Here is a 12402-nt window from a genome sequence, read left to right on the forward strand (position 1 = left end):
TCAGTAGCTCACGGAGTATGGAGACAGACTTAGGAGACGAGAAGCACCGTGTAACTACAGTTCGACAAAGCAGTTAAAATCTGCTTAAAAGGAAGTTCAAATGGCACAGTTGCATCAGCTAATATGTTTTCATATCAGTTTTGCATTTGTTAACACTATCGGGTAGGTTTAGGGCTGGATTTGGTGTAGGGCATATTTCCAAAACGATAGAGCATTAACCTTTAGCGACAGTCCCCGGATATTTGAATTCTGAACCGCCGCAATACGTATCTGTAGCAACGTAATAAAAAAACAGCAATACGTACCAATATCTACGTAATAAAAACGTGCCAGGGTTCACACATTGAACCTGTGTTTTAGCGCCACTCAGTGGACATTTCTATTTGAAACCGCGGCGAAACGTGCAGCAAGGTACGTAAAACGGTGTCACACAAAAAGTGCGCAGAGGTGCGTATTTTTATGAGACCAGGTAGTCCAAACCTGTATGAGTTTCTTTCTTCTGTTCAACACAAAAGAAGATATTTTTTAAAATGTTGGTAACCAAACAGTTTTGGGTCCCATTGACTTCCATTGTATTGTTTTTTTTTTCCTACTATGGAAGTCAATGGGACCCAAAACTGTTTGGTTACCAACATTTAAAACAAATATCTTCTTTTGTGTTCAACAGAAGAAAGAAACTCATACAGGTTTGGAACAAGTGGAACAAATTCTGAAAGTGAACTAATCCTTTAATAAAGAAACTGGTGTGGCACTGTGTGCATTTGTGTCAGTATATGTGCCTCTTATTATGGCCTAAAGTATGTAAACTGGCTATTCCAGTAATGAAGACTGCGAGAGAATGAGATGGATTTATGGGTGTGTAAGAATAAGAACAATGAAGGCTACACTGTAAAAATAAATAAAAATCGTAATTTTATGGAAAATAACTGTGATTTTTTTCAGGTTGTTTTCTTTTATTTTAAATTGCAGTCAAAACTCTGTAAAATTATCTCTGAATGAACTACTTGGCTGTTATTAAGGATTATGACATTAATGACAAATTACAATGATTCACATTTTTAATACAGAAAAACTACTGTATTTTTATACAGTACATTTTCTGTTTTCTTAAATTACAAACAAATGTATGTAAAATTACAAAAATAATCTGTAATTAATAAAATAACAAAACCGTTAGATGATAAAATGGTCAAATGACTGGCAGCAACAGCTGCCAAACAAAAACCATAAAATTAAAGTAGAATCTCCTTATTTAAACAAGCTGACAACACTGTTCGTTTACAGGAATTTCATAAATAATTGCAATCAAACACCTTCACTGTAAAATTAACTAATTAATTAATTAATTAATTAAACGTCACATGACTGGCAGCAACAGAACATTAAACACTAACAGATCTCTCTAGATCTCAGCATCTTCACTTATTACAAACCAGTCTGACTTTATTCATTTCATACAAAACTTCTTATTGAGAATTAACAGAGGTTTAGATGTTGATGTTTTATTGAAAATAATAAAGTTTGAAATCACCATTGTGGAGATCAGCGTTTACTTTATAATATCAGCTTTTCTCTGGTTGCTGTGACTTTGCTAGCGAAAGCTCTGATCATATAAACCTGGTTATTTATTGATGATGAGTTAATCATCATACAGTAGCCTGATCACATCATGAGTATAGTTTCAGATTATGTTTGCATTTAATGTTTTTTTTTTTTTTTTTATACAGTGTTAATAAGAACTTAATAAGAAGTTTTGTATGAAATAAATAAAGTCCGACTGGTTTGTAATAAGTGAAGATGCTGAGATCTAGATTAATGTACTTTTGGGATTTAAAGGGTTTGTGTTGTCTGTGTTTTGTGGGTCACCATTGTGCTGAAGAGTAGAGTCTGTGCTTCAGTCCAGGAGAAGACCAAGAAACAAGGTGTTATGCCAAATGTAGTTTTATTTAAAAACAGTAACTGTGGAGTTGTTGATGTAGTGTTAGTCATTAGTTTTTGCACGTATGTTGTTATTAGATGATGGTTAACCGCAAAAAAAAGTTTCACAGAGAACGTTTCACAATTATAATCCAGACAATACCTGTAAAGTAAAAAAAAAAAATTAAGAAAGAAAAACTAGGATGTTGTACATTAATTTTATAGTTTTTGTTTGGCAGCTGCTTCTGCCATTCATTGACTGTTTTTTTACATTTAATTTTTTTACAGTGTATAGGTTAACCTTGCACCCTCTGACTAAGATCAGACTGGTGAGATTTTGATCATAAGATCCATGGCCCCTGGGCTCGCGTGAGACAAGTTCCTGATGAACTAATTTGTGAACGTATGGGATATTCAAATTATTCCGATATCTATCACTGTAAAAAATTATGCCGTTAAATAACAGTAATGTACTGGCAGCAGAGTTGCCAGTAATGTACTGTTAATTTACAGCCCTCTACCATTAATTTACAGCCCTTAATTTTTACAACATGTTGCTATTATTCTACCATGGAAATTAACTCTGCTCCAATTGGTTCAAACAGTTCGAGTTTAAAATATTGGTATTCATATGGCGTTAGTAATGTGAACTTATATAATTTGGTGTCCACTAAGAATAAATATTTCTCAGTATAAAACTGAAAACACCTTAAATAACTAAAAACATGTCTTTAATTCAAATTGTCACCATCAAAGAGACCAGTGTTTCCTTTTGTTGGGCTCTTGACCCTTGACATTTTGGCGTTAGTATTACGCTGGTTGCTTTAATTGTGTGATCATTTAAAACACACATAGCTTAACCAGCGAAGGCAAGTGAAAAAGAGTTGTGGGTAGGTCTTTTCACTGATCTCATTTCAAGTCCAATTTCTGATTATATAGACATTATACCGTTTTAGATTTTTTTCGTAGCTTCATATCTTGCAGTATTGTAAATATCAGATAATTTGAATAGTTTACAATACAAAGACCACAGACATCAAGAATCAGTGTATGAATCTTAACAATGGTGACAGTCAAGAAAATATTCAGATAAAACTCTGAACATCACAAAACAAGCTACTAAAAGTCACAACTATAACAGCATACGTAAAATAAAATAGTAAGAATAAAAGAAAATAATCAGACAATTCAGCTGCGTTGTTTATTCATGCTGCAATGCATGCTGGGATACATGGGAGAGTCTTGTACTATGCTGGTACCCAGCATACATTGCAACATGAAGCATTTTGTTGACTGTCACCATTGTTGAGATTCATACGCTGATTCTTGATGTCTGTGATCTTTGCATTGTTACAGAGGAAAACTTTTTGAGCACAAAGTGATTTGCAAATTATTTAAATTATCTGATTTTACAAGACTACTACATCTGAAGCTATGTAAAAAAATCTAAAGCAGTACTACATCTATACAATCAGATGTCGGACTTGAAACGAGATCGGTGAATCATTTGCCCACAACTTTTTTTTTTTTTTTTTCTTAGCTTTGCTGGCTAAACGAAGTGTGTTCTATATAAACACACTATTAAAGCAACCAGTGTAATATTAACACCAAAACGTCAAAGGTCAAGAGCCCAGAGCCCAACAAAAGGAAACACTGGTCTCTTTGATGGTGATTTCAAACAAAACAATAAAGCATCTAAACCTCTGTTAATTCTCAATAAGAGCTTCTCTAGAAGTCTGACAGAAATAAAGTCAATCTGGTCAGTCTGATGCAGTTTAATCAGATCTTGAGAGACTTAATGTCTTCTTTTTTTCCAGTTGATTTCATCTTCAGCTGTGGCTGAAGTCAGTTGTAGTTCTTGTGTTTCTCTTTCCTTCGGTGATTCTTCTTGATAACAGCAGGTGTTCATCATTAATGATCAATCATCACATAATTATCTCCTTAACTCCAGCACTGCTTCAATTCTACTTGAACACTCTGTAGTGTGGAAACACATGAACACTGGCGCAAATTAGACCAAATCATTTTTTTGAGTGTATGGGTTTTCATAGATGACAAGTTTGTTCGGTAGCTCACGGAGTACGGAGACGGACTTAGGAGATGAGAAGCACTGGTTTGAATCCTGTGTAACTTCGGTTCGACAAAGCAGTTAAAATCTGTGTAAAAGGAAGTTCAAATGGCACAGTTGCATCAGCTAATATGTTTTTATATCAGTTTTGCATTTGTTAACACTATCGGGTAGGTTTAGGGCTGGATTTGGTGTAGGGCATATTTCCAACACGATAGAGCATTAACCTTTAGCGACAGTCCCCGGATATTTGAATTCTGAACCGCCGCAATACGATCTGTAGCAACGTAATAAAAAAAACAGCAATACGTACCAATATCTACGTAATAAAACGTGCCAGGGTTCACACATTGAACCTGTGTTTTAGCGCCACTCAGTGGACATTTCTATTTGAAACCGAAACGCGGCAGCAAGTGCGGTGTCACACAAAAAGTGCGCAGAGATACGTATTTTATGAGACCAGGTAGAAACCTGTATGAGTTTCTTTCTTCTGTTCAACACAAAAGAAGATATTTTTTAAAATGTTGGTAACAAACAGTTTTGGGTCCCATTGACTTCATAGTATTTTTTTTCCTACTATGGAAGTCAATGGGACCCAAAACTGTTTGGTTACCAACATTTGAAACAAATATCTTCTTTTGTGTTCAACAGAAGAAAGAAACTCATACAGGTTTGGAACAAGTGGAACAAATTCTGAAAGTGAACTAATCCTTTAATAAAGAAACTGGTGTGGCACTGTGTACATTTGTGTCAGTATATGTGCCTCTTATTATGGCCTAAAGTATGTAAACTGGCTATTCCAGTAATGAAGACTGCGAGAGAATGAGATGGATTTATGGGTGTGTAAGAATAAGAACAATAAAGGCTGCACTGTAAAAAAAAAAAAAAAATCGTAATTCTATGGAAAATAACTGTGATTTTTCAGGTTGTTTTCTTTTATTTTGAATTGCAGTCAAAACTCTGTAAAATTATCTCTGAATGAACTACTTGGCTGTTATTTTAAGGATTATGACATTAATGACAAATTACAATGATTCACATTTTTAATACAGAAAAACTACTGTATTTTTATACAGTACATTTTCTGTTTTCTTAAATTACAAACAAATGTATGTAAAATTACAAAAATAATCTGTAATTAATAAAATAACAAAACCGTTAGATGATAAAATGGTCAAATGACTAGCAGCAACAGCTGCCAAACAAAAACCATAAAATTAAAGTAAAATATCCTTATTTAAATAATCTGACAAACACTGTTATTTTACAGGTATTTCCTGAATTTTTATGATCAAACACCTTCACTGAAAAACAAAAGACAAAAAATGGTCAAATGACTGGCAGCACAGGGTGCCAAACTAAAACCTTACAATTAAAGTAAAATCTCCTTATTTAAACAAGCTGACAACACTGTTCGTTTACAGGAATTTCATAAATAATTGCAATCAAACACCTTCACTGTAAAATTAACTAATTAATTAATTAATTAATTAAACGTCACATGACTGGCAGCAACAGAACATTAAACACTAACAGATCTCTCTAGATCTCAGCATCTTCACTTATTACAAACCAGTATGACTTTATTTCATACAAAACTTCTTATTGAGAATTAACAGAGGTTTAGATGTTGATGTTTTATTGAAAATAATAAAGTTTGAAATCATCATTGTGGAGATAAGCGTTTACTTTATAATATCAGCTTTTCTCTGGTTGCTGTGACTTTGCTAGCGAAAGCTCTGATCATATAAACCTGGTTATTTATTGATGCTGAGTTAATCATCATACAGTAGCCTGATCACATCATGAGTATAGCTTCAAATTATGTTTGCATTTAACGTTTTTTATTTTTTCATGACAGTCAGAGATAAAAAATGTTTATCATTACATAGAAAGTGTCTTGAATGGAAGCGTTTTGATTCACATAAACATCAAGAATCAGCACATGAATATCAACAATGGTGACAATCAACAAAAAGCTTGTTTTGTGATGATCAGAGATGATCTGAATATTTTGTAGATTGTTACCATTGTTGCGGTTCATATGCAGATTCTTGGTGTCTGTGACTCTACGTGATTTCGTCTAAATAATTTCTTCAAAATACTTTACAAATCTTCAAAATATCAAAGCAAGGGCACATTTCAAGCAAGAAAGCACTAACACTACAACAAAAGATAAATTAATAAATTTTACATGTTCAGACATTTCTGACAAGGCCAGTGAGTTAGGCCACAATACCAGACCATCAACCATATGTAAACCGCTTCATCTGATCAGAATTTTTCTTGCAGGTTTTGCTGTAACAAATCTGCTTCAGAAACACAAAGTTACAGCAGCCAGAGAAAAAAACATTGTTAATAAGTGAAGGGTCAGAAGCCCAACTAAAGCAAACGCTTATCTCCGCAATGGTGACTTCAAACTTGATTAATTTCAATAAAACATCAGCATCTAAACCTCTGTTAATTCTTAATAAGAAGTTTTGTATGAAATAAATAAAGTCCGACTGGTTTGTAATAAGTGAAGATGCTGAGATCTAGATTAATGTTCTTTTGGGATTTAAAGGGTTTGTGTTGTCTGTGTTTTGTGGGTCACCATTGTGCTGAAGAGTAGAGTCTGTGCTTCAGTCCAGGAGAAGACCAAGAAACAAGGTTTTATGCCAAATGTAGTTTTAATTTAAAAACAATAACTGCGGAGTTGTTGATATACTGATAGTTATTAGTTTTTGCACGTATGCTGTTGTTAGATGATGGTTAACTGCAAAAAAAAGTTTTACAGAGAGCTTTCGCGATTATATTCCAGACAATACCTGTAAAGTGAAAAAAACATTAAGAAAGAAAAACTAGGATGTTGTACGTTAATTTTACAGTTTTTGTTTGGCAGCTGCTTCTGCCATTCATTGACTGTTTTTTTTTTTTTTTAATGTTCTTTAACCGTTATTTCCATTAATGGTAAACGTTTGGCACCCTTTTGCTGCCAAGCATTTCACTGGTTTTTTACATTTAATTTTTTTAAAGTGTATAGGTTAACCTTGCACCCTCTGACTAAGATCAGACTGGTGAGATTTTGATCATAAGATCCATGGCCCCTGGGCTCGCGTGAGACAAGTTCCTGATGAACTAATTTGTGAACGTATGGGATATTCAAATTATTCCGATATCTATCACTGTAAAAAATTATGCCGTTAAATAACAGTAATGTACTGGCAGCAGATTTGCCAGTAATGTACTGTTAATTTACAGCCCTCTACCATTAATTTACAGCCCTTAATTTTTACAACATGTTGCTGTTATTCTACCATGGAAATTAACTCTGCTCCAATTGGTTCAAACAGTTCGAGTTTAAAATATTGGTATTCATATGGCGTTAGCAGAGGTGGGTAGTCCAGGGGTCAGAAAGTAAAAGTCCTGCCATATTTTTGTTCCACCCATGAACTCAGCAGCTGATTTCACCAGAGGAGGAACCAAGTCATTCCTTTCAAGTCACAAGCAAGTCTCGAGTCAAATCCCAAGTCTTCAAAGAGTTAAAGTTAATGAGATAATTAAAGTGACTAATTAAATGATGATTGCGCATTAGTGATGAACACCTCATGTTAACAATCAACATCACTGAAGAAAAGAGAAACACAAGAACTACAACTGACTTCAGCCACAGCTTTGAATGAAATTAACTGGAGAAAAAAAGCAAAAAAACATTGCCACCATAATTGTGGTCAGTGTTTGCTTTAGCTGTGCTCTTGAGCCTTTTAATAACTCAAAGAAATTTGCTTCTAAACAATTGCAATATTGTTTTACAGCAAACATTTGTGCAATGCTGAATCAAACCTTGAACAACAGATTAGTTTATGCTTTCAGATTGTAACTTATGGTGAGTGAACATTCTTGGTTTAAATCTCTCTGGTTTATTAAATACATTTAACTGTTACAGAACTGAAAAAAAAAACAGTATATTAAGCAAATGCCACCATAACGCTTTGATATTAAGAAGACAAACAAAAACCTGTTTAGTATCAGGCTTTTAGACATGAACATTTATCATATCATCCTCAACAGTGGTGACAATAATTATTCATATTGCATTGCATGATGGGAGTTTTTCATGCATTGCAGCATAAAGCATTTTGTTGGTTGTCACCATTGTTGAGATTCATATGCTCGTTCTTGATGTCTGTGTGTGTCTAAATATTGCTAGTGTTCAAATTTTTATTTGTGTTACATAGTTTTAAAATTAATTCACTGTAACTATTAGATAACACTTTCTTTGCATGCTGTAGTTTCACAGGGTTGACTATGCAAAACCTGAAAATATAAATGAAATAAGTTATTTATATAAAAAAGCTATTTAGACTATATTACTGTAGAACACTGATCTCTCTGCTTTGCAACACCACATGCATTGCTACAGAGAGAGATCTAACACAGGAATCAAGGGTCAAGAGCCCAACTAAAGCAAACACTGATCTCCGTGATGGTGGCATCATTTTAACCAATAAAACATCAACATCTGATCCTCTGTAATTCTCAATAACAGCAGGTGTTCATCACTAATGCACAATCATCATTTAATTAGTCACTTAATTATCTCATTAACTTTAACTCTTTGAGGACTTGGGATTTGACTCAAGACTTGCTTGTGACTTGAAAAGAATGACTTGGTTCCTCCTCTGGTGAAATCAGCTGCTGAGTTCATGGGTGGAACAAAATATGGCAGGACTTTTACTCTTTGGCCCCTGGACTACCCACCTCTGGGCGTTAGTAATGTGAACTTATATAATTTGGTGTCCACTAAGAATAAATATTTCTCAGTATAAAACTGAAAACACCTTAAATAACTAAAAACATGTCTTTAATTCAAATTGTTGCAGTTCATCATCAGCTATAATACACATGCATGTGTTGAAGTACTTAAAAAGATCATCGCTGCTTAAACAACTGCACAGTTACTGACTTAAAAAATAATAATAAAAGCAACAAAATATCAGTGTTTGTGGCTCATCATTGACTGAAGCACAGGCTCTACTCTCCGACACAGTGGTGACAATAATTATTCATATTGCATTGCATGATGGGAGTTTTTCATGCATTGCAGCATAAAGCATTTTGTTGGTTGTCACCATTGTTGAGATTCATATGCTCGTTCTTGATGTCTGTGTGTGTCTAAATATTGCTAGTGTTCAAATTTTTATTTGTGTTACATAGTTTTAAAATTAATTCACTGTAACTATTAGATAAATGCTTTCTTTGCATGCTGTAGTTTCACAGGGTTGACTATGAAAAACCTGAAAATATAAATGAAATAAATTTATTTAAAAAAAAAGCTATTTAGAACATATTACTCTAGAACACTGATCTCTCTGCTTTGCAACACCACATGCATTGCTAGAGAGAGATCTAACACAGGAATCAAGGGTCAAGAGCCCAACTAAAGCAAATACTGATCTCTGTGATGGTGGCATCATTTTAACCAATAAAACATCAACATCTGATCCTCTGTAATTCTCAATAACAGCAGGTGTTCATCACTAATACACAATCATTATTTAATTAGTCACTTAATTATCTCATTAACTTTAACTCTTTGAGGACTTGGGATTTGACTCAAGACTCGTTTATGACTCGGAAAAGAATGACTTGGTTCCTCCTCTGGTGAAATCAGCTGCTGAGTTCATGGGTGGAACAAAAATATGGCAGGACTTTTACTCTTTGGCCCCTGGACTACCCACCTCTGGGCGTTAGTAATGTGAACTTATATAATTTGGTGTCCACTAAGAATAAATATTTCTCAGTATAAAACTGAAAACACCTTAAATAACTAAAAACATGTCTTTAATTCAAATTGTTGCAGTTCATCATCAGCTATAATACACATGCATGTGTTGAAGTACTTAAAAAGATCATCGCTGCTTAAACAACTGCACAGTTACTGACTTAAAAAAATAATAATAAAAAAAAGCAACAAAATATCAGTGTTTGTGGCTCATCATTGACTGAAGCACAGGCTCTACTCTCCGACACAATGGTTACCCACAAAACTACATTAAACTAATAGATCTCTCATGTACAAAAACACATTAATACAGTTCAGTTTAATATTTACTCTCCTTATCAGTTCATGACTTTGCATAACTGTTTTCTGTGGACCTTCACTAATATTTCAGTAAAAATAACTTTTTTCGTTTGGTTAATCTGACTGTTACGTTTTACAGTAAATTGCTGTTTTTTCCTTCAATTAACGGTAATCTACTGGCAGCACGGTTGCCAGTAAGTAACTGTTTTTCTACAGTTTGTTGCCGTAAATTAATTACAGTTTATTGCTGTTAAATTACATTTCATGCTGTTTTTTTTATTTTTATTTTTTTGTTTTTTTTACATCTTTAACCCTTTAAACCCCACAACAAAATCCTCAGTTTTAAATGAACACTTGTAATGTGTGCACAGTACAGAATAACACCGAATCAGTGCTGAAGTTAATGAGATAATTCTGTGATTAATTAAGTGATGATTGTGCATTAGTGATGAACAGCTGCTGTTAACAAGCAGAATCACTGAAGTAAGAGAAACACAAGAACTACAACTGACTTCATCCATAGCCTTAGATGAAATGTTCAAGATGGCGCCGCAGATGGCAGCCATGGTTTGTTGCTGCTTGGTATTTGTTCTTTTTTTGTTTGTTTGTCCTGTCTTAAGCAACTTTTTCCCGATCAGCTTTACTAGAAACGAACTCCTGACATCAGAACGGTGTTCAATTTTGCACTTTTTGTTCATTCAGACCTTTACTGGACATTTTAATCGGAGGAGCTGCGTTCCTATACAAGCGCTCCAGGCGACGCAAGCGAGGGAAGCGCGCGGCGCGCTCGTGAAACTCCGACAGCGCGGGTTTAGGACTCCGCTGCCGAGCATTCATCTGGCGAATCTCCGTTCCCTGGCAAATAAATCAGACGAACTACGACTCCTTACCCGCGCAAACAAGGACTTTTTAAACTCCGCAGCGCTTTGCTTCACGGAAACCTGGCTGAACGGAGCCATTCCGGACAGCGCGCTTCATCTAAAGGGCTTCCAGCTGTTCAGAGCAGACCGCGTCAAAACGAGAGGCGGTGGATTATGTTTTTATATCAATGAAGGCTGGTGTACAGACGTGACAGTTTTAAAGAAGATGTGCTGCCCAAATTTGGAAGCTCTCTTTATTAACTGCAAGCCTTTTTATTCACCGTGGGAGTTTTCCTCGTTTATTCTGGTGAGTGTGTACATTGCTCCTGACGCGCGCGTGAGCGCGGCGCTAGAACTGCTGGCCGATCAAATCACACACACAGAGCAGCGTTATCCGGACTCTTTCATCATCATTCTTGGTGATTTTAATAAAGCTAATCTCACCCGTGAACTGCCTAAATATAGACAGCACATCACATGCCCCACCAGAGACAGAAATGTACTGGACCATTGCTACACTGTCTTAAAGGATGCATATCACTCTGTTCCCCGTGCAGCGCTGGGACTCTCTGATCACTGGTTGGTTCATCTCCTACCAGCCTACAGGCAGAAACTCAAATCTGCTAAGCCTGTAGTAAAAACTGTAAAGAGATGGATTTCTGAAGCAGAGCAGGTTTTACAGGTCTGCTTAGAACTTACTGATTGGAGTGTTTTTGAGGCTGCAGCTACTGATCTGGACGAGCTTACTGACACCGTGCCCTGATAGCAACAGACTCCGGAACGGATCCGCAAAACGGGTCCGTATCGGAGTCCACTTGCACAGCGCAGCGGATCCGGAACAGATAAGGATTACGGATCCGATCCGGACCCGCTGATGAATTACAGAGGATCGCATGCTGATGTTTTATTGGATAAAATGATGCCACCATCATGGAGATCAGTGCTTGCTTTAGTTGGGCTCTTGGCCCTTTTAATAACTGAAAGGATTGCTTTTAAGCAATTGCAATATTGTTTCACAACAAGCATTCGGGCATTGCTGAAGTAAAAACTTGAAGAAACAGATGAGCTTACACTTTTGGGTCACTTGAATGAACATCATGAAGGTGTCTCTCTTTGGTTTATTGACTGATAGTCAGTAATTACAGAACTGCAAAAATGTACTGTTGAACAAATACCATCGTAATGCTTGAATATTGGAGAAAAGGACTATATTGCTCAGGCTTTTAGACATGAACACTTATAATACGATCCTCAACAGTGGTGACAATAATTATTCATACTGCAGTGCATGATGGGAGTTTTTACTATGGTGTTACCCAGCATGGATTGCAGCATTTTGTTGATTGTCACCATTGTTGAGATTCATATGCTGGTTCTTGATGTCTGTGTGTGTCTAAATAGTGCTGGAGCTTAAATATTTACATGCATTACATAGATTTAAAATTCATTCACTATAAGTATTACAGCAGTAATTTACACAAAATTAATTATTT

Source organism: Onychostoma macrolepis, chromosome 19 (assembly GCF_012432095.1).
Source record: "Onychostoma macrolepis isolate SWU-2019 chromosome 19, ASM1243209v1, whole genome shotgun sequence".
NCBI lineage: Eukaryota > Metazoa > Chordata > Actinopteri > Cypriniformes > Cyprinidae > Onychostoma > Onychostoma macrolepis.